Source organism: Chrysochloris asiatica, unplaced genomic scaffold, assembly GCF_000296735.1.
Source record: "Chrysochloris asiatica unplaced genomic scaffold, ChrAsi1.0 scaffold00003, whole genome shotgun sequence".
NCBI lineage: Eukaryota > Metazoa > Chordata > Mammalia > Afrosoricida > Chrysochloridae > Chrysochloris > Chrysochloris asiatica.
In genome coordinates this window covers 33195196-33218089 of record NW_006408521.1, presented here as the reverse complement: position 1 = coordinate 33218089, position 22894 = coordinate 33195196, and positions in this window count along the sequence as shown.

The window sequence follows — 22894 nt, the reverse complement described above, 5'->3', positions numbered from 1 at the left end:
TACACTAGCTTTCAAAGCAGCCATCTTGGAAGCAGGAACAGGTGACACTAAGACCATCAAGAAAGAACATGAGCAGAGTGTGAGATCCCTACCTAGAAAAGCAACAACAGCAGAGACAGTGGCAGTTGTGGCAGCTTGGAGCAACAGAGCAGCTGCGGAATTCTAAGCCCATGGATCCAGTAAAGCTAAGTGACTACAGGTAGTGGTTAGCTTGAACAATGTGCCCTTTAGGCATTTACAGCCTGGATTAAAGAGCTTTGTAACACTTGCCTGTGCAGGACAGAGGCCAAGGGGCTGTGTGGCTGAGAGGCTGAAGACAAGAGTAAGGTATGTCTGCAGTGCAGCAGAGAAGAGTCGTTCCTGCTGTATCCTGAGTTCTTCCCAATCCTGAACTGTTCACTTCCCTAATAAACCCTGCAATCAAGGAACCACACTTGAAAATTGTTATGAGTTCTGTGTTACCATTGCAATGGATTATCGACCCAAGATATGAAGTAGAATGCGCTTTAGGAGGGATGGTTGGTGTTAGAACAGGGTAAAGAAGGATGTAAGTGGAGACGTGTCTGACCATCGCTTCACAGGAATCAGCCTTGAGCTGGTTTTGAGTTTGATTCTCCTTCCCCCTTGTGAAGCCAGAAGACACATGGCCAGACATGGCCTCCACATGGTTTCTGCCCTCACATATTATGCTGATGACTTGCTGTTATTTAATTTTGCATTCTAATACCTACTCATCTTTATTCGTTTCAAATATGTATAGAATTTGCTTTTGGTAAAATAGCTTTTCTTTTTAATAAAAAATATCTACAATTCAGTTCCTCTACTATGTCAGAGAACCTTACATTTATTAACAAAATGGAGTTTCTCTCACTCTGTATTCTCTGCCCCACTGCCTGTCTCAGCCTAGTCAGTCTGAAGAATTCACAGACATCATTCTTAACATTGCCGTGTATCTCCCATCATCAAAGCCTCTGCAACTTTATGGCTAACTTTGCTTCAAACACACCTTGGCACTTGCACAGAAACCAACTGAGTTCTGAGGTAGGTTTTGGCTTACTGTTTGTTTCTTTTCGTCTAGGAGCAGTGATCACTAACTCCTGGATACTCAGCTTCTGACTGTCATTTACAAGACAAACTAGGTCAGATACAATTCCTTCATTCTGCCTCCTTATGGTTTTCCTCCATGTTTTTTTTTTGTCCCTTTGGGATTAAAGTTTTCATCACTGACTATTTCAGTATCCCCAGTGTGCTCTGCATCGTTCAAATATAACCAGACAAGTTCCCCCATCTTTTCTTGTGTCTCAGATACATGAATGGCTGGTGGCAATACATGAGAACCCAGGCAGCAAAGAGGAGGCTTTCCACAAAGCTCAAGCGGATCTTCAGAGGCAAAGCCACCTTGCCAGAAAAGGCCTACCCACAGTCTGTCGTGCACACAGATGTTTATTTGTTACTTATTAAAAACAAGGTAAGAAAGCTAGGGAACATTTGGGTTCCCAGCATGATACAAACACTGGTCAGGCAGACTCTGCAGACAGATGGCCATAAACAGAGATCTAAGCCTGGGCAATGGACTGAGTGATGCCATTTTGAAAAGTTTTGCTGGGAAGCTCAGAATTGACATTTATAATTGTGTGCACTGAAAGATACATTTTTTGGGTATCTCAAGTATGGTGATTAAAAAAATTGTTTTTTAAGTCTCTGCTTCTAAGTCCCTTGCTCATTTAGCAGTTAACCTATGCTATAGTCTACTGGTTGTTCATCGTTTTGTGAGTAGTAATCTTGCTTTCTGCACATGAATTCTTCCATTCTATTTGCCATTTACTTTCTGAATAGTTGAATATGCATCACAAGTTAGAAGGCACCTTAATTGTGCAGTGGCTAACCAAAACATCTTCTAACCAAAACATCAGTGGATTGAACTTGCAGATGCTTCAGGAGAGAAAGATGTGGCCGTCTACTTATGTAAGGATTTGCAGTCCTGGAAACCCTAGGGGGCAGTTTTATCCTGTCCTATTGTTGTTAAGTGCCATCAAGTCGGTTCTGACACATAGAGACCCTGTATAGGGTTTCCGAAGAGCAGCTGGTGAGCTTGAACCACCGACTTTGCAGTTCAAACGGCTTTGCAGTCTGGTACATTAGCCCACAGCGCCACACCAGGACTCCATTCTGTTCTATAGAGTTGCTATATTATCAGGAGGGACCAGTCCCTGAAGGACATCATGTTTGGTAAAGAGGAGGGTCAGTGAAAAAAGAGGAAGACCCCCAACAAGATAGATGCACAGTGTTAGCAGCAATGGGCTCAGGTATAGCAATGATTGGCCCAGGACCCGGAAAGCGTTTCTTTCTGTTGTACATACGATCTCTATGAGTTGGTACCAACTTGACAATACATAATAACAAAACAATAGAGTCAGAATCTACTCAACAGCTGTGAGTTTGGCTCTGGGTTTGATCACAGGTAAAAAACACATTTTCTTTGCCAATGTGCTATTTCTTGCATGGATCCTCAGACAATAAGTCCCTTGAACATCATCTTCACCCTCCACAATAAGCAATGAAGTCCGTAATTATACAGAATGCTATTTCTATCTTTCCTCTTAGTATATCTGGACTTTCTCTCCATATCAAGCCCTGTCTAGAAGTAGCTATGATGCAATGGGAAAAGGATTCAATTTAAAGTTTGAGGACCTACACCAAAACCACAGCTCTGCTACTTCCTAACTGTGGACTTGGAGTGAATCACTTAGCTTTCATCCTGAGACACACGTTATTCCTCTAAATAACAGAGGCATAATCATTTGAAACCTCAGAGTTAGAATGAGGACTTACGGAAAGTTTTTGATAAGCCACAACACAGTAATATAAGCACTAAGTTGATGCTATCAGTTTTTTTTTTTTTTTTTTAAGTTTTATTGTGAATTATATGATAGTTTACATGGGAGAACTTCAGTTTTTTTTTTTTTTTTTTGGGGGGGGGGGTTCCCTGCTTACTCTCACTTCTATTTAACAAACACATGTCCTTTTTTTTGAAGACCCAGGTTAGGAAAACTTCAAATCCAGTCTTGGTTTAAAAGTTATGATCCCCACACGCACATTCAATAGCCTCCCAAGTCTGAAAAAGAAAGTGCAACACAGAGTTTCTACCAAACTCATTTTTGGTATTGGTGTTGGTGTTGGCGTTAAGTGTCTTTAAGTAAGTTCTGACTCACAGTGACCTGTATAGGGTTTCCAGGGAGTGGCTGGTGAGTGTGGTTCAAATGGAACTTGTGGTCCAGTGCTTATCCTACAGCGCCATACCAGGACTTATTTTTAAATTGCAATTAAAGTTTAAGCAGCTAAGGAGGTGTGTATGTATGTGAGTGTGTATGAGAGAATGACTAGTGTAAGGAGTGATGCAAAGTATGGTAAAGACTAGAACTAGGGATGGGAAAGATGCCAGAAACTAAGGGCATGGCCCAGCAATCTCAGTCTGGGGATCTCTGGCACCTGCTTCGGCCTGCATGTCTGTTCCAGTCTTCTCGTTGCTTCTTCATGTCCATATGGACAATGATGTCCAACAGCTTCCAAGTACATATAACCACTGTTGAAGGGAGCACACTTCACAATTTCAAGAAAGAAATTCTAACTGCTCAGTTTGGGTCAGCTATCCATGAATGGATCATGCATCACAGCCCCTGGTCACCACGTTGGATGGGTAAGGGTGGGATGGCAGTTTTCTAAGGAAGATGGTAGGTAAGAGTTATATAAAAACCCCAATGGTTTCCTTGTATAATTGCATTGTCTTATGTTATACTTTATCATAATTTTATTTCCCTGTGTGGCTATAAATTTGTACAGCACCATAAACCTAAAGGGATTATGTTTTATTCATTGGTTGTTGTTGTTGTTAAATGCCGTCAAGTCGATTCCGAACCATAGTGACCCTGTATAGGGTTTCCAAGGAGCAGCTGGTGAGCTTGAACCACCAACCTTGCAGTTGAAACAACCTTGCAGTCTGATGCATTAGCCCAAAGCACCACACCAGGAGTCTACCATAAAAGACACTGAGTTTACATTAAGAAATATTTGATTACATATATATATATAGTTGTTTATATATTGTAAGTTTTTGAATCACCATTTTGATGAATTTCCTTGTAGGCTTATGAGACTGAACAGTGGAGCAGAAGACAATAATGATCTTCAATGTCAAGAACATAAAACTAGTCACAGGAACCCAAGGCTAGAGCTGAGATCCCCAAAGACACACCTGAGAACTAACTTATCTACGTATCTACTAATCAACAACAGAGAGTTCCCAAACCTCTTTTGACTTTCCAAAAAAAAAAAGTTAGTGTAAATGAGGTTAGCCAAGAGAACTTTTGACTAAATTAAAATGACTGTACTAAACCATGCCTCTTCTGTATTCAGCGAAAATAGATCAAATCAGCAATGTATACCTTAGAGTCCTTTGTTGTTATTAGGTGCCATCAAGTTGGTACTGACCCATAGCGACCTTATGCACAGCAGAACGAAACACTGCCCGATCCAGGGCCAACCTCATTACTGTTGCCACGCTTGAGTCCACTGATGCTGTCACTTGGCAAATTCATCTTGTAGAGGGTCTTCCTCTTTCTCTCTGACCCTCCACCTTACCAAACATGATCTCCTTCTCCATTAACTGCTCCCTCCGGACACTATGTCCAAAGCATGAGAGATGAAGTTTGGCCATCTTGGCCTCCAAGGAGCACTCTGGCTGCACTTCTTCCAAAACGGATCTATTGGTTCTTTTGGCAGTCCATAGCACTTGCAACATTCTTCTCCAACACCATAACTCAAAAGCATCAATTCTTCTCTGGTCTTCCTTATTCATTGTCCAGCTTTCACATGCATATGAGGTTATTGAAAACACCATGACCTGGGTCAGGCACACCTTAATCCTCAAGCTGACATCTTTGCTCTTCAACACTTTAAAAAGGTCTTGTGTAGCAGATTTGCCTAATGCAATACGTCCTCTGATTTCTTGACTGCTGCTTCCTTGAGTATTGATAGTTGATCCAAAAAGAATTAAGTCCTTGACAACTTCAATCTTTTCTCTGTGGATAAGAATGTTTTTTATTGGTCCAGTGGTGAGGATTTTTGTTTTCTTTACATTCAGATGTAATCCATATGGAAGGCTGTGCTCTTTGATATTCATCAGTAAATGTTTTAAGTCTTCTTCACTTTCAGCAAGCAAGGTTGTATCATCTGCATATTGCAGGTAGTTAATAAGTCTTCCTCCAATCCTGATGTCATATTTTCCTTTGTATAACCCAGCTTCTCGGATGATTTGCTCAGTATACAGGTTGAATAAGTATGGTAAAAATAATACAACCTTGTCGCACACCTTTCTTAATTTGAAACCATTCAATGTTCCCATGTTCTGTTCGAACAACTATTTCTTGGTCCATGTACAGATTCCTCATGAGCACAATTAAGTGTTCCGGAATCCTCATACTTCGCAATGTTGTCCATAGGTTTTCATGAGCCACACAATCGAAAGCCTTTGAATAGTCAATAAAGCACAGGTAAACATCCTTCTGATATTCTCTGCTATCAGCCAAGGAAAATATGGAAATATTTTTCTTTGTGGTCAAATTAGGAAATAGAAAGAATGAACTGAATATGAGCAGCTAAAATTAATAATCAAGCTACTTGATTATTAGGAAAGAGCTAGCTTGTGTTTTTGTTGGTTTTATAGTTTACAGAGCAAATTTGGTTTTCTATTCAGCAATTTATACACATTTTGATTCGGGTATAGATTGCAATCCCGACAATGTAAAAGCAGTAGTCTTCCCATTTCTTCCCTATATTTCCCATTTCCATTTTTTCCTAGCTCTTCTTGCCTTTTGAGCTTTATTCCTGGGCATATACTGCCCCTTAGATCTCAAATGGTTGATTGTTTTCAGGAGTTCATACCTCCCTGGTGTATTCACTTTGTTGTTGTTGCTGTTAAGCGCCTTCGACTTGGTTCTAACATTGCTATTCAAACTGACTTTATAGTCAAGCACATTAACAAACAGTGCCAGAACCAAGATAGGCTCTTATATGGCTGAAAGTTGAGCAACAGGTCCAGGGTAATGAAGGGTCACAGTCTTTGGGGTGGAACCAGTCTAATGTTTGTATTATTTTGCATTTTGTTCCACATTTTTATCCCATTCTATCCAGGACTTCCTGTTGTGATTCATTTCAGAGCAATCAGCAGTGATAGATGGGCACCAACTAGTTTTTCTGGTCTCGGGGTCATGGATGCTGCAGTTTGTGTGGTTCATTATTCCTTTGGACTAATTATTTCCCATATCTTTGATTTTCTTCACTTCCTGTCTAAAATCAGACTCCATTTATTTTTAGTATGAGACTACAGCCTGCCATACATAGCTAGGTAAGTAACTTGGAGAAAATGGGGACATCGTAACGAACAACAAAGCCTGAACCACTTGCAGCACTTGCATCTGAATCCAACTCAGGCAAAACAGAATGAAACGCTGCCCTGCCCTGCCCCGCACCATTCTCACAATCACTGCTATCTCTTAGTCCATGGTTGCCGCCACTGTGAATAACTTGGCAATGCTATTCATTGTCTGTTATGGTAAGCACAGACTACTGCCTTTGCATAGCCAATAAAGCACAAGTAAACTTCTTTCTGGCATTCTCTGCTTTCAGACAAGATCCACTTGGCATCAGCAATGATATCCCTAGTTCCATGTCCTCTTCTGAGTCCAGCTTGAACTGGCAGCTCCCTGTCCATGTACTGCTGTAACCGTTTTAAATTACTTTGAGCTCTTTTACTTGCATGATATATTAATGATACTCTTTTGACAATTTCTCCATTCCATTGGGTAACCTCTCTTTGAAATAGGCACAGATATGGGTCTCTTCCTATCTGTCAACCAGATAGCTGTCTTCCTAATTTTTTGGCATAGATGAGTGAGTGCCTCCAGTGACGTGAAGTTTGTTGGAATATTTCAATTTGTATTCTATCATTCCTAGAGTCTTGAATTTTCCAAAGCCTTCAGTGTAGCTTGGACTTCTTCCTTCAATTTATATGTTCTTCATCATATGATACCTTTAGAAATGAATAAACATTGACAAATTATTTTTGGTATAGTGTCTCCATATATTCCTTCATTTTTATTTATTTATTTATTTATTTTGATGCTTTCTACATGATTCTGTATTTTGCCCATATTGTTGTCATTCTTAATGCCTTCAAGTCGGTTCCAACTCATAGCAACCTTGTATAGGGTTTGTGAGGAGAAACTGATGGGTTTAGACCACTGCCCTTGTGGTTAACAGTCCAGTGCTTATCCTACAGTGCCACAGCAGGACTCCCATAGAATCTTTCAATATTGCAATCAGAGGCTTGAATTTTTTTTTTTCTGTTCTTTCAGCTTGAGAAATGTTGAGCATTTTCTTCTCTTTCAGTTTTCGAACTCTTGGTCTTTGCACATTTCATTATAACACTTGACTTTGTCTTCTTGAGCTATCCTTTGAAATTTTCTGTTCAGCTCTTTACTTCATAATTTTTTCTAGTTGCTTCAGCTTCTCTGCAGTTAAGAGCCAGCTAAAGTGTCTCTTCTGACATCCATTTTTGTCCTTTCTTTCATTCCTGCCTTTAATGACCTTTTGCTTTCTTCATGGATGGTATTCTTGATGTCATCCCATAACTCTTCTGGTTTGTGGTCATTAGTGTCTAATGCATCAAATCTGTTCAGGAGATGGTCTGTATATTCAAGTGGGACATATTCAAGGCCATATTTGGACTCCTGTGGACTTGTTTTAATTTTCTTCAGTTTCAGTTTTCTGAACTCCCTCCTGGGACTCATTAATTTCTCTTCGTGGACTAACAGCTCACCATTAGCATGTGTATCTTAAATGTTTTAATGAATCCTCTGAATTTTACGTGATTGAGGTCTGGAGACTTGCCTCTGACACAGTACAAACTTTTTGAATTTCATAAGAAACTTATTTTTCAGTGTCTCGATGCCTTTACACTTTATAATGATATCATGCATTTCTCCTCATTACTGTAAGCATCTCATCCCTTTGGACCAGCGTTCTCTCCTCTGAGCTTTTAAGAGTGTTTAGTTTCCACTCTTACTGAAATCAGAACTGCACAATTTCTTAGTTCACCAATGGGTTGGCTTGGTTCCCAAAACAAACCGTAACTGTGTTTTGTGTAAAATTGCCTATAGCGTTGTGATCATTAATGTTTCATGATGTTTTCTATTCAATATGAAAATTCCAAGTGTTTGACTTTCTAGAGCTATCCAGAACTACTCCATTTTCCAGCTTCATGAAGTTACTTGGGTGGGACCCACAAGATGAATAGTTCATCAATTTCCTATAAATCAATTGGTGGTTGGTGGCTGTGTGCCACCAAGTCGATTCCCACTTATAGCAACCCTGTATAGGGTTTCTGAAGCTGTAAATCTTTGCAGAAGTAGAAAGCCTCATCTTTCTTTTGCGGAGCGCCTGGTAGATAGAGGCAAACTATTGACCTTGCAATTAGCAGCCCAGTTCATAACCCACTATACTTTTAGGAGAGTGCACTTGTTGTTTTTATTGTTAAGTGCCTTTGAGTCAGTTCTGACTCACAGTGACTCTATATAGGGTTTCCAGGGGATTTCTGGCAGGTTTGAACCAACAACCTTGCAGGTAGCAATCCAGTGCTTATCCTACAGTACCACACAGCAATGCCAAGTGCATTTTGGGAGCCAAGTATTTCAGGAAATCTAAGGAAAACCATCTTGGAGTCCTGGTATGGCTCTGTAGTATAAACACCGGATTGCTAACCACAAGGTCATCAGTTCAAACCCACCAGAAACCCTATACAGGGTAGGTACAAATTGGTGGCAACTCGATTCCATTCAACAACAAGAAGAAAGACCCTCTAAAAAGCATGCACTGTAATGCACACTCACATTAAGGACAAAGGTAAGGTGGCTTTTTCAAAAGAAGAAAACCCTGGAATATTTAGTGATTTGCAGGTGTGAGAAATAACTCTTGTGGGTGTAGCCCATCCTCAGGAATATAAAAGCTCATGAGATTGCTAGATCAGGCAGACAGACTGTTAATTTACATCCAGAGATATGTAAGCAGGATGAATTGGAAGAAGGAATGAAAGAAATCTATCCTATGACTAGGAACTATAAATAAGAATACAGTCATTAAGACCATGGGGGAGCCATTTTGACTTTTTTGGGGGGAGGGAATATGGAAGGTGCAGGTAGAATTGTGAATGGGGAACTGGAACTGGAGGAGGGGCTTTTTCGGGACAGGGGAATAAAATTATTTGTGGGCCAGCCATCTGCCCATGTCTGCTGGGTTGTACAAAGTCGATTAAAGAAAATCTCAGTCTCGCTAAAATGAGTACAGATTGTATTACTGAGTGTTTGCCAGTTTCTCACACAAGGAGCCTGTGTTTAAAATGAAATAACAATACTTTATGATACTGGATGGGCTATAAGAAACACTTGTTAAAGAAATACTGAAAGATTGTCATCTGACAACAATTGCAAGTTCCTGAAAAATTAAGACTTGCACAGAAAAATTAAAAGAAGCCAGATAGATACCGATCTAAACCAGAGAAAGGTCTGCCTGCATTTGGAAGAGTGCTGCAAGATCAAAGGAAGCCCAGGTTGTTGAGGTTTTTAAATAACAGAACACCTACATGGACTCTTGTAGGAAGGGCAACTAGCAGGACCTTATGACTTCATTTGTAATTTAGGTGAGCAAAGTCAGTTTCCAGGCCTGATCCATTTGTTCAGAATGTCACAGGCTGAAATCAAGGTGTCCCTCTGGCTGTATTCCGTTCTGGTGCTCATGATCCTTTTCCAAGTTCTTGAGGTTGTTGGGATAATAATTCAATTCTTTGTGGCTTTAGGACTTTAGAACTTTCTTGTAGGATGTCAGCCAGGAGTTCCTTTCAGCTCCTAAGAGGCACCTATGACTCGTTGCCAAGTGGTTTTCTGGAAGATCCTTTCACAAAGGCAGTTTACTTCCTCAGAGTAGTCAAAGGGAGCCTGTGTCTGTCATCTGTCTTTCCACAAAAAGCCCCCACACCCCAGCCCCTTTTAAGGGCTTTCACCTGATTAAATCAGGGTCACCCAAGATGATCATTTTTTTAACTTACTCTAAATCAATTGATTTGGGGCCTTAATTACATCTGTGCAATCTCTTCACATTTGCCATATAATATAACCCTATGGAGGGAGTGTGGACTCCTGGTGTGGCACTATAGGATCAGCACTGGACTGGGAACCACAAGGTCTGTGGTTCAAACCCACTAGCTGCTCCTTGGAAACCCTATGCAGGGTTGCAGTGGGTCAGAGCTGACTCAACAGCGCTTAGCATCAGTGCACCTTTTGGCATGATGTATTGGTTAGAGACAGATCTTCAAACAGGTTCACTCTTGTTTGACCCTCTGTTAAGAATTTGTATGTTCAACAACATCTTGTTGAAATGTAGTTTCTGATTTAGTATATCTGAGGTTGTTGTTGTTAAGTGCCGTCAAGTAAGTTCTGACCCATAGCAACCCTGTAAAGCATTTCCAATGAGCAGCAGGTGACCTTGAACCGCTGACCTTGGAGTTCAAACCAACATTGCAGTCCAGCACATTAACCTACAATGGTCACACCAGGACTCCACATCTGAGGTAGAAATGCAAATTCTCAGCAGAGGGCTGAACCAGATTGAACCCGTTTGAAGCCCTGGTTAGAAGCAAGTCATGGTTCTGCTCCACTCAAGGGGGAGAGGGTCATACAAGGGATCAAATTAGGGTGTGTTTATCACAACAAATTATTCATACTTTGAAGTATAAACAATATATCTTGACAGTAGACATCACCAGTTTAACTAAGTGATCAAATTTAGCATCACTGTTGTTAAGTATCACTGTTGTTAAGTGCCATTGAGTCAGTTCCAGCTCATAGTGGCCCTGATAGGCGTTCAAGGAGCAGCTGGTGGGTGTGAACCACCAGCTTTGCAGTTAGAAGTCTAGTGCTTATTCTACAGTGTCACACCAGCACCATTAATAATGGCGAAACCTGACATTATGTTCTTCTGACTACTGTGCAATATGAAGTATGCAGCGTAACCTTTGAAGTATTTCAGCTAAACATTTATTCTGTAACTAAGTGCCACCTTAGATCTAACTTTGAGTTTGCATCAAGAGCAGAATAACATAAATAACACAAGGAAGAAGTCAAACAAAAATAGACAGTGTGGGACTTTGTGCAAGACACTGAAGTCACTATATAGAAAAAGGAAGGCAACTGGAATGTTCTAGATTAAAAGAGACCACCCTAATGCAAAGTAACGGAACTTAATCAGATCTAGTAATATTAAACAACTCCCTAGAAGTCTGGTCAATGATCTAAGACATATTCTGGGGGTCCTCTCATTAAATACATGCCTGTAAACCCACCTCATTCATCCCAAAAGAACACTCTGTCTTGCTTCCCAATGACCTTACTCACTGATGTAAGAGATGCTCATGTTTAGCCAAAAAGTTGTGTTTTTTTTCCTCCAACACCCATATCCCTAAAGTCTCGTATCTCCCATGTGACTTGTTCTTCTGCATTACTGTATAACCTTCAAAAAGTAGACTGTGCATTCTTTCTTTCTTTTAAGCAAAAACCACTGTGGGATAGTCTTAGCAGTTTGCCTAGAACTGACTGCCTGTTTGCAAACATCTCTCTCCTCTAACTTTTGTACTCTTAATAGTTGATTTCTTTGTAAGTCTTACTGTTTTTAACAGATACCAATTTAAAAATATTCAATTTTAATTTTTTTTTTTTACAATTGGGAAACATATAGGCTCGTGGTGGTGGTGGTTATGTGCCATGAAGTCGGTTCCGACTCATAGCGACCCTGTATAGGGTTCCAAGGCTGTCGATCTTTACAGGAGCAGAAAGCCTTGTCTTTCCCCCGTGGAACTGCTGGTAGTTTCCACCTGCTGACCATGAGATTAGCAGCTCACCTCATAACCACTAGCTACCAGAGTTCCTTAAATATAGGGTAGCGAGTCCTTGTGTGGTGCTGTGGGTTAATGCACCAGACTGCAAAGCCATTTGAAAAGCAAGGTTGGCAGTTCAAACTCACCAGCTGCTCTTTGGAAACCCTATACAGGATCGCTACGAGTTGAAACTGACTCAAGGGCACTTCACAACAACAACAACAACAACAACAACAACATTAGATAATGATATTCAGGAATTATTTTAAACAGCAAGGTTGGTGGTTCAAACGAACCTTGGTGGTTCAGTAGCTCCTTGGAAACCCTATACAACATTGCTATGAGTCAGAATTGGCCCAGTTAATTAGGCAATTATCAACATCTTAGGTTAATAATTTTATTGAAGTTGTACAAGATAATGTCATTGCTTTCAGGAAATGCATGTTACTGTGTACTGTCATGATGTTTGAAATGAAAATGTTTGAAGAAAATACATAATAGATCGTGATTGTAGTGTGTATTTTTAAATCTTAAAAAAATTCTTAAATTATGAATTAAAAAGCTACATGTTGAATGCATAGTTCTCATTACATGCAAAATTATATTATAGAGAGATTAAGTAAAAACTTTTAAATTGATACTTGATTACTCCAGGAATATTCTTACTGTTTCTAAGTAAAAGTAAACACACAACAAGAGAAATTCAAAGCAAACACAAGACACCTTTTGATTTTGAAGATTAGTATTATAGAACTTAATATCCACTGTCCTGAGGTGTCCCAGAAATATTATCACTCACTTAGTTGCATTGCCATTGGTTACTCAGATCCTAGTCTAGATTATGCCAACTCCTCAGAGCAAGATGTGGCTCCTAGATTTTAAACAGAGGTGTCAAGAGGTAGAGGGAACTTTCCCCAAGAAAGAAAGATTTCCCTGTAAATGAACAAAAGTATCTGAAGATATCTTAGACCAGTGCTTCTAAAATTTTAGTGTGTATAGGAATTACTTATCCTGTTAAACTGCAAATTTGAATTCAGTAAGCCTGGGAAGGGGTCTGAGCTTCTGCAAATTCAATAGTGCTCCTACTGGTTGGAGGAACATACTTTGAATAGCAGTAGTTTAGAGATTCAAGTCATTAGCAAAGATTGAACTAAAGTGGTGTGTTCCAGTTTTCATCTGGTCATAGGAATCACCTGGTACACTTGTAAAACGTCTAGACTCTTTGAAAATATCTGAGGATCTTCCCATTCTTGTTCTTAGTTGGATATCTGGAATCTGTGAATAACATGTTAATTTTTAAGATCAGCAAAGTCTGGCAAACACTAACTATATATTCTTCAAGATAGTTTTCAATATTGGTTTTCCCTGACTCTGACTCTCTCTATTCCTCAGGACTCTTTAGTAGGTTTTCAGTAGATGCCTCTGCCTATTTCAACTGATGCCTACTTCCTGCTGGTATGTGGTTTCACCCCAGGGACATTAAAATTCCATCGAAAAGAATCCAATTCCATCAATTTCTAGTAACCGCAAATAAACACTCAAAAAGTGGAGCTAATATTATCTTTTGGTGACAAGGACCAAGATAAGTGATTTAATTTTATTGTTATAACTCCAAGAGACTTATTTCCCTATTTTTTTAAAAAAAATTTTTTAATATAAGTGTAAGTGACTTGTTCAATGTCATATTGGAGGTTGTGGAATTGGGATATGGCTTTTATTTCAGTTCAAAGCCTGGTCACTAACACACCCATGACCCATGGGGTTTCTGTCCCAGAATAATGCCATGTTTAAAATAGTGCATGCAACAAAATTATTCATGAGCTTATTCAATTTTTTACCTTATATTGCTAGAGTCTTATGAATAGGAATCATAGTCCCATCTATGCTTCTAAAAACTCCCCAATTTACTCTCCTATCTACTGTATGGAGTTCTTTGTGGCACTGTGGGTCAATGTGCTGGACTGAAAGGTCAGTTTGAACAGCAAGGTCAGTGGTTCAGGCTCACCAGCCGCTCCTTGGAAACCCTATACAGGGTTGCTCTGAGTCAGAACTGACTCAACGGCACTTAACAACAACAATTTACTGTATGACTCTCCTAAAAACCAACTCTTCTTTTTTTTTTTTTTCTTCTAAATTCAGGAAAGCAACAAATGTATGCTCATCAGAGATTATGTTTCATTTTTGTGTAGTTTCATTATGACCCTGTGTTAGGTACCCTAGGCTGGTAGTGCGCACTGCAACCTGATACATCATTAATGAGTTAGCATGTTGGACTAGACTCTAGGTGGGAACTGAGTAGGAGTAGGGCTAGTCAAAGAAACTCACATTTAGGTAGAAACATATCAAAATAGTGACACTGAAGACCATTCTTAAGAGAATTTTGTAGCATTTGAGGCACCTTTCTCTTTCCCTTATTGCTCACTCAGTAACTCACCAGGAATTTATTGAAAGTGATAATATACTTTCTTCATAAAACATTAAAGAAAATGTGTTGATTAATTCTAGTCCTTTGTCTCTGACCCTTTGTCAAGGGTGGGTCTGAGATCCTCTGTGTTTCCCACCTAGACATCCATTGTCTAGTATGTCACTCCTTGCTCACTAGATATATAGTGCTTTGAGCATTCTCTTGCAGGAATCCAGTGTTTTATGAATTATAAATAGTTATATCATGTTTCGTTTTTAAGCTGCCTCTTAATTTCATTTCTGTCCTTGTGACCACTTTTTGATTTATTAACATATGCTTATCAGAATTCCCAAAGGCAACTGAAGCTTAATGCTTAAGAATAACCATTGAAATTCCAAAAGTATTCAATTAAGCATCAGGCAAGAGACTGAGCACATGGCTGAACTTTGTAAATGATCTATAATGACCAACCATCCTAGTTTGCCCTGGACCAAGAGGGTTTCCAAAATAGAGTTTTCATGCTAAAACCAGGATAATCCCCTGCAAACGGAGATGGTTGTTCATTGGCTGGAGCTATCCTAAAGGGCCCGAGACTCATGGCTGTTCCAGGGCCATATTCCTATTTTGTTGGTCCAACATTTTTAAATTCTAAAGATTTTAAATTTACATTCTACTCCGGTATGGTCACGGTGGACCAGAAGAAATGTGGTCTGAAAACTGGAGGGCCCTGATCTTTGTTGTTAGTCCTCTATTTACAGTGTAGATTCTCATTTATACAGAGTAGTCAGTATGAGAGGAAGATATGAGCCAGCTAGGGAGACAACCGATCTAAAAAAGCAGAGATGATTCTGTGGCACAAAGCAGATGCTGGAAGCCTCCGGAGTGTTATTAGGCGCCCAGTGAGATATAAGCTCAAGATCATAGAGCCCATTTTATTCATCTTTTTAAACTTCAAGTTGCTTCTGTGCCTTCTTCAAGCAAAAAGTTACAGATTTAAATCAAGTAGACAGGAGAACTGACATTTAGCCTTAGCTTTGTTAGTATTTCCATGGTGCTGTAGAATTATACACTGGATTACAAGGTCTGTTTAAACCACAAGTTTGGTGGTTCAAGCTCACCAGCCACTCCTTAGAAACCCCTATAAAGAGTCACTCTGAGTCAGAATCAACTCGAGAGTACTTAACAACAACGACATGACTTAGGGCAAGTCACTTTCTCTGGGGCTCTGTGTCCTCATTTATCAAATTAAGGTGTTGGAGTAGATATCATCAGTTCTCTTCCAACTCTGGATTTATACATGAATGTAGCACATCGCTGGTATCAACCTTAGCACTTTGTTTATTTTAATTCATATTATCCTTGCAACAACTCTTGAGGTAGGAACTATTATCGTTTTCAATTTGTTGATGAATATTTGTCTCCCTAGACTCATTTTCCATACTGCTCCATCCTGCTGCAATACCTTGGAAGTGTCGAAGATATACACTCGAAATTCACTATCTTCTGCTTCAGTTCTGCCAATGAGAAGCCGGAAATTGGAGGAAAGGAGATGAGTAATGCCAGGTACTTATCCTCCAAATCCCTCATTGCTGCATGCCTTTTGGATGGATGCACCCATTGGCTGAAGTCTGCAGCTTCTACCAGACAGCCCTCTCCAACCAACCGTCCCTTTTTCTATGGGTATGATAATTAAAGTTTTGTGTCAACTTGACTGGACTGGGATTCCCAGTGGTTTGGCAGTTGAGATGTCATTATCCCGATGGTAAGATCTAATACAGCGTTAACTCTATGATGATTGACTATGAACAGTGTAGGTAACTCTATAATGATTGGTTATGAGCAGGCATAGTTACCTCTCTGATGATTGGCTATGATAACCAATCAATCAAAACAATGTTTCCTTGGGGGTATGGCTTGCTTTCAATACAATAGACACTTCAGCAAAGCTTGCTTGCTTTCTCTGCGTCTGGATCTTGCATCTGGCTCATCCTCTAATTTGGGTTCTTTGGATTAGAGCCAGTGGCCTGCTTTATTATCTGCCTTCCTGTCAGCCTACCTGTCTGCCTATTTGTCTGCCTGCTATACTTGCCTGTCTGCCTACCAATCTTGGTTCACTTCACCTGGACTTGGGACTCTCCCACCTGTACAACTGTGTGCCATTTCCTTGATATAAACTTTTCTTTCTACATAAACTTCTCTTTCTGCACATATATGTTTCACTGGTTTTGCTTCTCTAGAGAACCCAGCCTAAGAGAACGTGTTTCAATGTTCTCCTTCCTTTAGCTGCTTCAACTTTACAGAGGTAAAAACACCTGGCACTGTTACTTGCTTGGGATACCAGTCTTGTTGTTTCCCTTCTTAGATGTCTGAAATTAATTCAAGAAGCAAAGGTTGACTCATTCCTGATCTATGGACATTTCCAAATTTGGCTTGTTGTCAAGTCAAACTGAGGTAAGGAAAAAAAACACAAAAAGTTGCAAAGAGGAAACCCAATGACCTGTGCATCAGATAGTGCATTGTGCTTCTTTCTGTGCAGAGGCAGGATTTGATTTGCATACAATAAAAGCAATAAGAAAAAATCTCCTAATTTATTTACACTGTGATCACACATTAGTGGAATTACCCTTTCTAAACCTCAGTTTCCCTCTTTATAAAATGAGGGAGTTTCATTTCTTGGTCTAGAGCATCTTCTCTGGCTCTTATATGGAGAGTGTATGATTCTTTTAGATGCTGACCTGAACAAATTGTTAAGAGAACCATAAAATAAGTACAATAGAGGCCCTCCTACCAGCAGGCTCTGAAGATTAAAAGCATCTCAGCAGTAACTTTCCCTGAAAATGTTGCAAAGTTAAAATAAACACTCTGGGAGGAAAGCTATGAGACAGTGTGATTAAAAGATAGAGAAGAGAAACGGTGCCCTTACAAAGATGAAACTGCTCTGGGCAGTGGAAACTTCTCTGAGTTTCCCCTCTTAAAGAACCCCCAGGAGTTGAGACTTCGGAGCTCTGGTGGCATAGTGTGTTATGCATTGGGCTGCTAAACACAAAACCAGCAGCTGAAATCTACAAGCCTCTCCGTTGGAGAAAGACAAGACTTTTTCTTCCCATAAAGTATTATAGCCTTGGAAACCCTCTACATGATCACTATGAGTCTGACCTCAACTCAATGACACACAGCAGCAGCAGCAGCAGCAGCAGAGCCTAAGACCAAGCTACGGTATTTAAAAAAACACTTTCTTTGTACTTCTTGGGCTCCATCTCCTCCCCCACTTTAAACATCTCTCATCCAAGTTGCCAGTGAAAGAGTTAATGTCATTGCAAGTCGGTGACATCTGACATCTAAAAATTCCACCAAGGAAGAATTTCCAAATCCTTTACAACCTTAGGGAGCAGTGTGTAATTGTTGCTATAAAGCAAGACGCTGTAGTAAACTTGGGAATTTGAAATCACTACAGGAAATTGAAGAGTAAATTCCTCTTAATAAAGTAGTTCACAGCACGATGCCAAGGAGCAAGAAATTAACTTGTGCAGCAGTTGTTGCTTAGCAGGAAAGACTACCAGCTGCCAGCGCCTGACAGGGTTGGCTTGGTTCCTTTTATGACCAACAGGGCCTTGCCCCATTCCAGACAGGGGATTATTGCATTCTGGATGCAGAGTTTTCAAAACAAAATCATTCCTCTGGCTTAAGCAGTAGAGGCAGTTAGCTGGGGATTATAACTCTGGGCAGCAGAGTTGAGCTAAGGGTTCTTCTTTGTGAATTAGCCTCAGTGTTGGGGACTCAGGTCCTATTCTGCCAGCCTTAAGTTCCCCAGAACTAAGTCCAACCTTACAATGCACAATGGCTTGTCTTTCCCCAGTAACTAGAGAGAAAGATAATGATGTGTTGAATATATGAAGCCTGCAAGAGATGAAATATGTAAAACTGGGGCAGCGAGGCACTATATCAATACAGATGACAATATCTGTATGTTAGTCCTGCTGCTTGAAGCACTTCGTATGCATCCCTTTAGTATTTAATGAGTTTTTATTATTATCATTGTTAAAAACTAAGAGTAGACAACCTATCTAGGCAAAGGAAGGTGGAAACACAATTTAGGTAGAATAGTAGGGCTCTGAAAGGATAAAGACGTGTGAAGACGTCTCAGGCATACTTATTTAATGATTTTGATGATCTGTGGCTAAAGACCTAACCCCAGGGTCAGCTGGGGTTGGTTTTAGCCATAGTTTTCCAGGGACTGGTACACTCAAGGTTATTCTTGGTTTATGAAATTCCCCAGTTACACTGATTCTCACTATCAAGACCTCTGGTGCCTGTAGTTGAACGCATTATTAGGATTCTCTAATCTCCCCACTTTGCCAATGTTTCTCTTTTGCTAGTCCCAGTAATATTTCCCCTTCCATCGGCCCTTTGGTTTTTACCTGTTCTACACTGATTCGGAACCGACTCCACAACATTTCACAACAAGCAACAACATGATTAGAGGCAATAAAGAAGTGGCTATGAGCACAAGGAGAAGCTCTGGTGACACTGTAGGGTAAGCACTAGATTTCTAACTGCAAGGTCAGCAGTTCAAATCTGCCTGTTGCTCTGTAGGAGAAAGATGAGGTTTTCTGTTCTCATAAAGATATAGAGCCTTAGAACTCCTATACAAGGTCACTATGAGTGAGAATCAACTCAGTGGCGGTGGGTTTGGTTCTGGTTAATGAGCACAGGCTCTCTCTCGAGTGTAAAACAGACAATAGTACCTGTCTGCAGGCATGCTGTACTGTGATAGCCTGCATGGTGCTATAGTACTGGAAATGACACCACCTCTGTTGCAAATAGCCAAAGGGTCGCTCATGGTAGACAAGTTTCAGGGGAGCTTCCAGATGAAGGCAGACTGTTGGTGTTGTAAAGTGCCATTGTTGAGTTGGTTCTGACTCATAGCGACCCTGTATAGCGTTTCTGAGGAGCAGCTGGTGAGTTTGAACTGCCAACCTTGTGGTTTAAACCAACCTTGCAGTCCAGCACATTAACCCCCATGCCACACCAGGACTTCAAGACAGACTAGGAGGAAGGAACTACTTTCTAAAAAGACTGGTCAATGAAAACCTTATGTATAGAAGTGGAACACTGATACAGTGCTGGAAGATGTGCCATTTGAGTTTGAAATACTCAAAATACAACTGGGGAAGAGCTACAGAATCTAGAGTCAACCTTAATGCTAGGGATAGAGTATTGTTTTCAGGACCTTCATTTACTGATGTAGTATGACTTAAAGTGAGAAGAAACATCCATTAGTAATCAGATAATGGACTGTACATAGTATGACTCCAGGAAAATTGGACGTCCTCAAAAATGAAATGGAACATAGAAAGATCAGTATCCTCCACATCAGTGAGCTGAAAGGACTGGAATTGGCCATTTGGAATCACGCGATCATATGGCCTATTATGCTGGGAATGACACATTGAAAAGTAATGGTGTCACACTCATTGTCAAAAAGAATATTTCAAAATCGATCCTAAATTACAGCTCTGCAGTGACAAGGTAACATCCATATGCCTATAAAGAAAACCAGTTAATAAAATTATTATTCTAATGTACATCCCATTAATGCTAAAGGTGAAAAAATTGAAGTTTGTTTTTTTTTTTTTTCCTTATTACCAACATCTGTAGTTTGAAATCATGAAATGTGAGTGTTGAAAACAAATAAGAAAGATTGGTGGTTGGAAAGTATTAATTTGGTGATAAAGTGATGCCAGAGATCACTTGATAGACTTGTTCAAGACCAATTGCTTATTCATTGTAGATACCTTTTTCCAGCAAAATAAATGATGATTACACACATGAATCTCATTGGATGGAATAAACAGGAATCCAATCGACTACATCTTTATAAAGAGACAATGGGGCAACTCAATCTCATTAGTCAGAACATAGAGTAACCCCTGAATAGAAACAACATCAATTGTTCTTATGCAAGTTCAAGTTGAAGCTGAAGAAAATTAAACTAAGTCCATGAGAGCTAAAGCATGACTTTGAGTGTACCCCATCTAAATTTAGGGACTCTCTCAAGAATAGATTTGGCACATTGGATACTAATAATGGAAGACCAGACACGTTGCGGGATGACATCAAGGACATCATACATGAAGAAAGCAAAAGGTCATTAAAAAGAGTTTAGTTCAAGATCTCAGTTTTCAGCCAGATAATAGGTACATCTAGAGATGCAATAACATTATTGAGGTACAAACACACTTTAGAATAATCAACTATTTGGGAGAAAAGGGTAACATTTACCAAAGGAAAAATTTAAGAAGGGTTAGGAAAGTAGGAGGAGGAATGGAAAGAAGAAACACAGGGATCAAGTAGGCTAAATGATGCTGCAGTGAGATGGAACAAAATGTATATGAAGTGTTGATAATCTGTTTTGTGAACTTTCAGAAGTATGTCCTTCTTCCTAGTCAAATTAACAATAAATAAATAAAAGAAAGGTTTAAAAGACAGGATGGGAAAAAGAGACCAGAATTGATGTCATAAGAGACTCTGAAACTTGCTCTTGAACATAAAATATCTAAAGCAAATGGAAGAAATGATAAAGTAAAATAGATGAGAAGATTGCAAAGGATCGTTCAAGAAGACAAAGTAAAGTATTATAATGAAATCTGCAAATACCTTAAGTTAGAAAGGGAAGAAGCATTTCTCAAACTGGAAGAACTGAAAACAAACAAACAAACAACTACAAAATCAAGCCTCAAGTTGCAATATCAAAGGATTCAATGGGAAAAATATTCAATGCCGCAAGTATCATTGAAAGAATACACAGAGTCACAGCAAAAAGAATTAGTTGATGTTCAACCATCTCAGTAGGTTGCATAGGGTTAAGAACTGATGGTACTGATGGAGAAAGTCTAAGCTGCACTGAAGGCATTGACAAAAAATAAGGGTCCAGGAATTGATGCAGTACCAATTGAGATGGTTCCAACAGATGGATGCAATGCTAGCAATATGAATGCATCTCTACTAAGCAATTTGAAAGATAGCTGCCTGGCTAACTGAATGAAAGAGTGTCCATATGTGAGCCCATTCCAAAGAAAGGTAATTTGGTGGAATATGAAAATTAGAGAACAATATCATTATTATTACACACAAGTAAATTTTTGCTGAAGATAATTAAAAATGATTGATGTAATACATCACCAGGGAACAGTCAGAAATTCAAGTCAACTTCAAAAGACAACTTGGAATAAGTTATATAATTGCTGATGTCAAATGAATCTTGGATGAAACCAGTGACACCTGATAGACGCTTATCTGTGCTTTATTGATTATGTAAAGGCATTGGGCTGTGTGGATCATGGAAAACTATGGATAGTATTGTGAATAATGGAAATTCAACAACACTTAATTGATCTCATGTGGAATGTATATTAAGACCAAGAGGCAATTGTTTGAACAGAACAAGGGGATACTGCTTGTTTTAAAATAGAAAGAAGTGTGCATCAGGGTCATATACTTTCACAAACTTATTCAATCTGTATACTGAACAACTGGATTATATGAAGAACAAAGCATCAGAACCGTCTAAAGAAGGTATTTAAAATGAACAAATAATTGGTTTTGCAGAATTCTTTCATGCATTCTCCAGCATCATTTCTATCACCAAGGCCATATTTTCCAACCACTTATCCTTTCTCTTTGCTCCCAACCTTTGCATTCCCATCATCAGTAATGATCGATACATCTTGATTGCATGTTTGATCATTTTCGGATTGAAGAAGTTGGTAGAATTCTTCTATTTCCTCCTCATTGGCTTTAGTGGTTGGTTCATAGATTTGAATAATAGTGGTATTAACTGCGCTTCCCTATAGGCACACGAATATTATCCTATCACAGACAGCGTTGTACCTCATGACTGATCTGGATATGTTCTTTTTGATGATGAATGCAACACCATTCCTCTTCAATTTGTCATTTCTGGCATAGTAAACCACGTGGTTGTCAGATTCAAAATGAACAATAAGAATCCATTTCAGCTCACTAATGTCTAAGATATCAATGTTTATGCATTCCATTTCTATTTTTGACAATTTCCTATTTTCACAGATTCATACTTTGTACACCCCATGTTCCGATTTTCAATGGATGTTTACAACTGTTTCTCTTCATTTGAGTTGTGCCCCATCAGCAAATGCATGTCCCACAAGCTTTTATCACACGGGCCTTACTCCATTCGCATTATCATGGTCAACTCTACTTTGAGGAGGCAGCTCTACCCCACTTGCATTTTGAGTGTCTTCCATCATGAAGGGCTCATTTTCTGGCATTATATCTGACAGTGTTTCTATGCTTTTCATAAGGTTTTCAGTGACTAAATGTTCAGAAATAGTTTATCACTCTTTCTTCCTCATCTGTCTTTGTCTGGAAGCTCATCTGAAACCTGTCCACCATGGGTGGCCATGCTGGTATTTAAAATACAAGTAGCATAGCTTTCAGAATCACAGCAACTCACAAGCCACCACAGTATA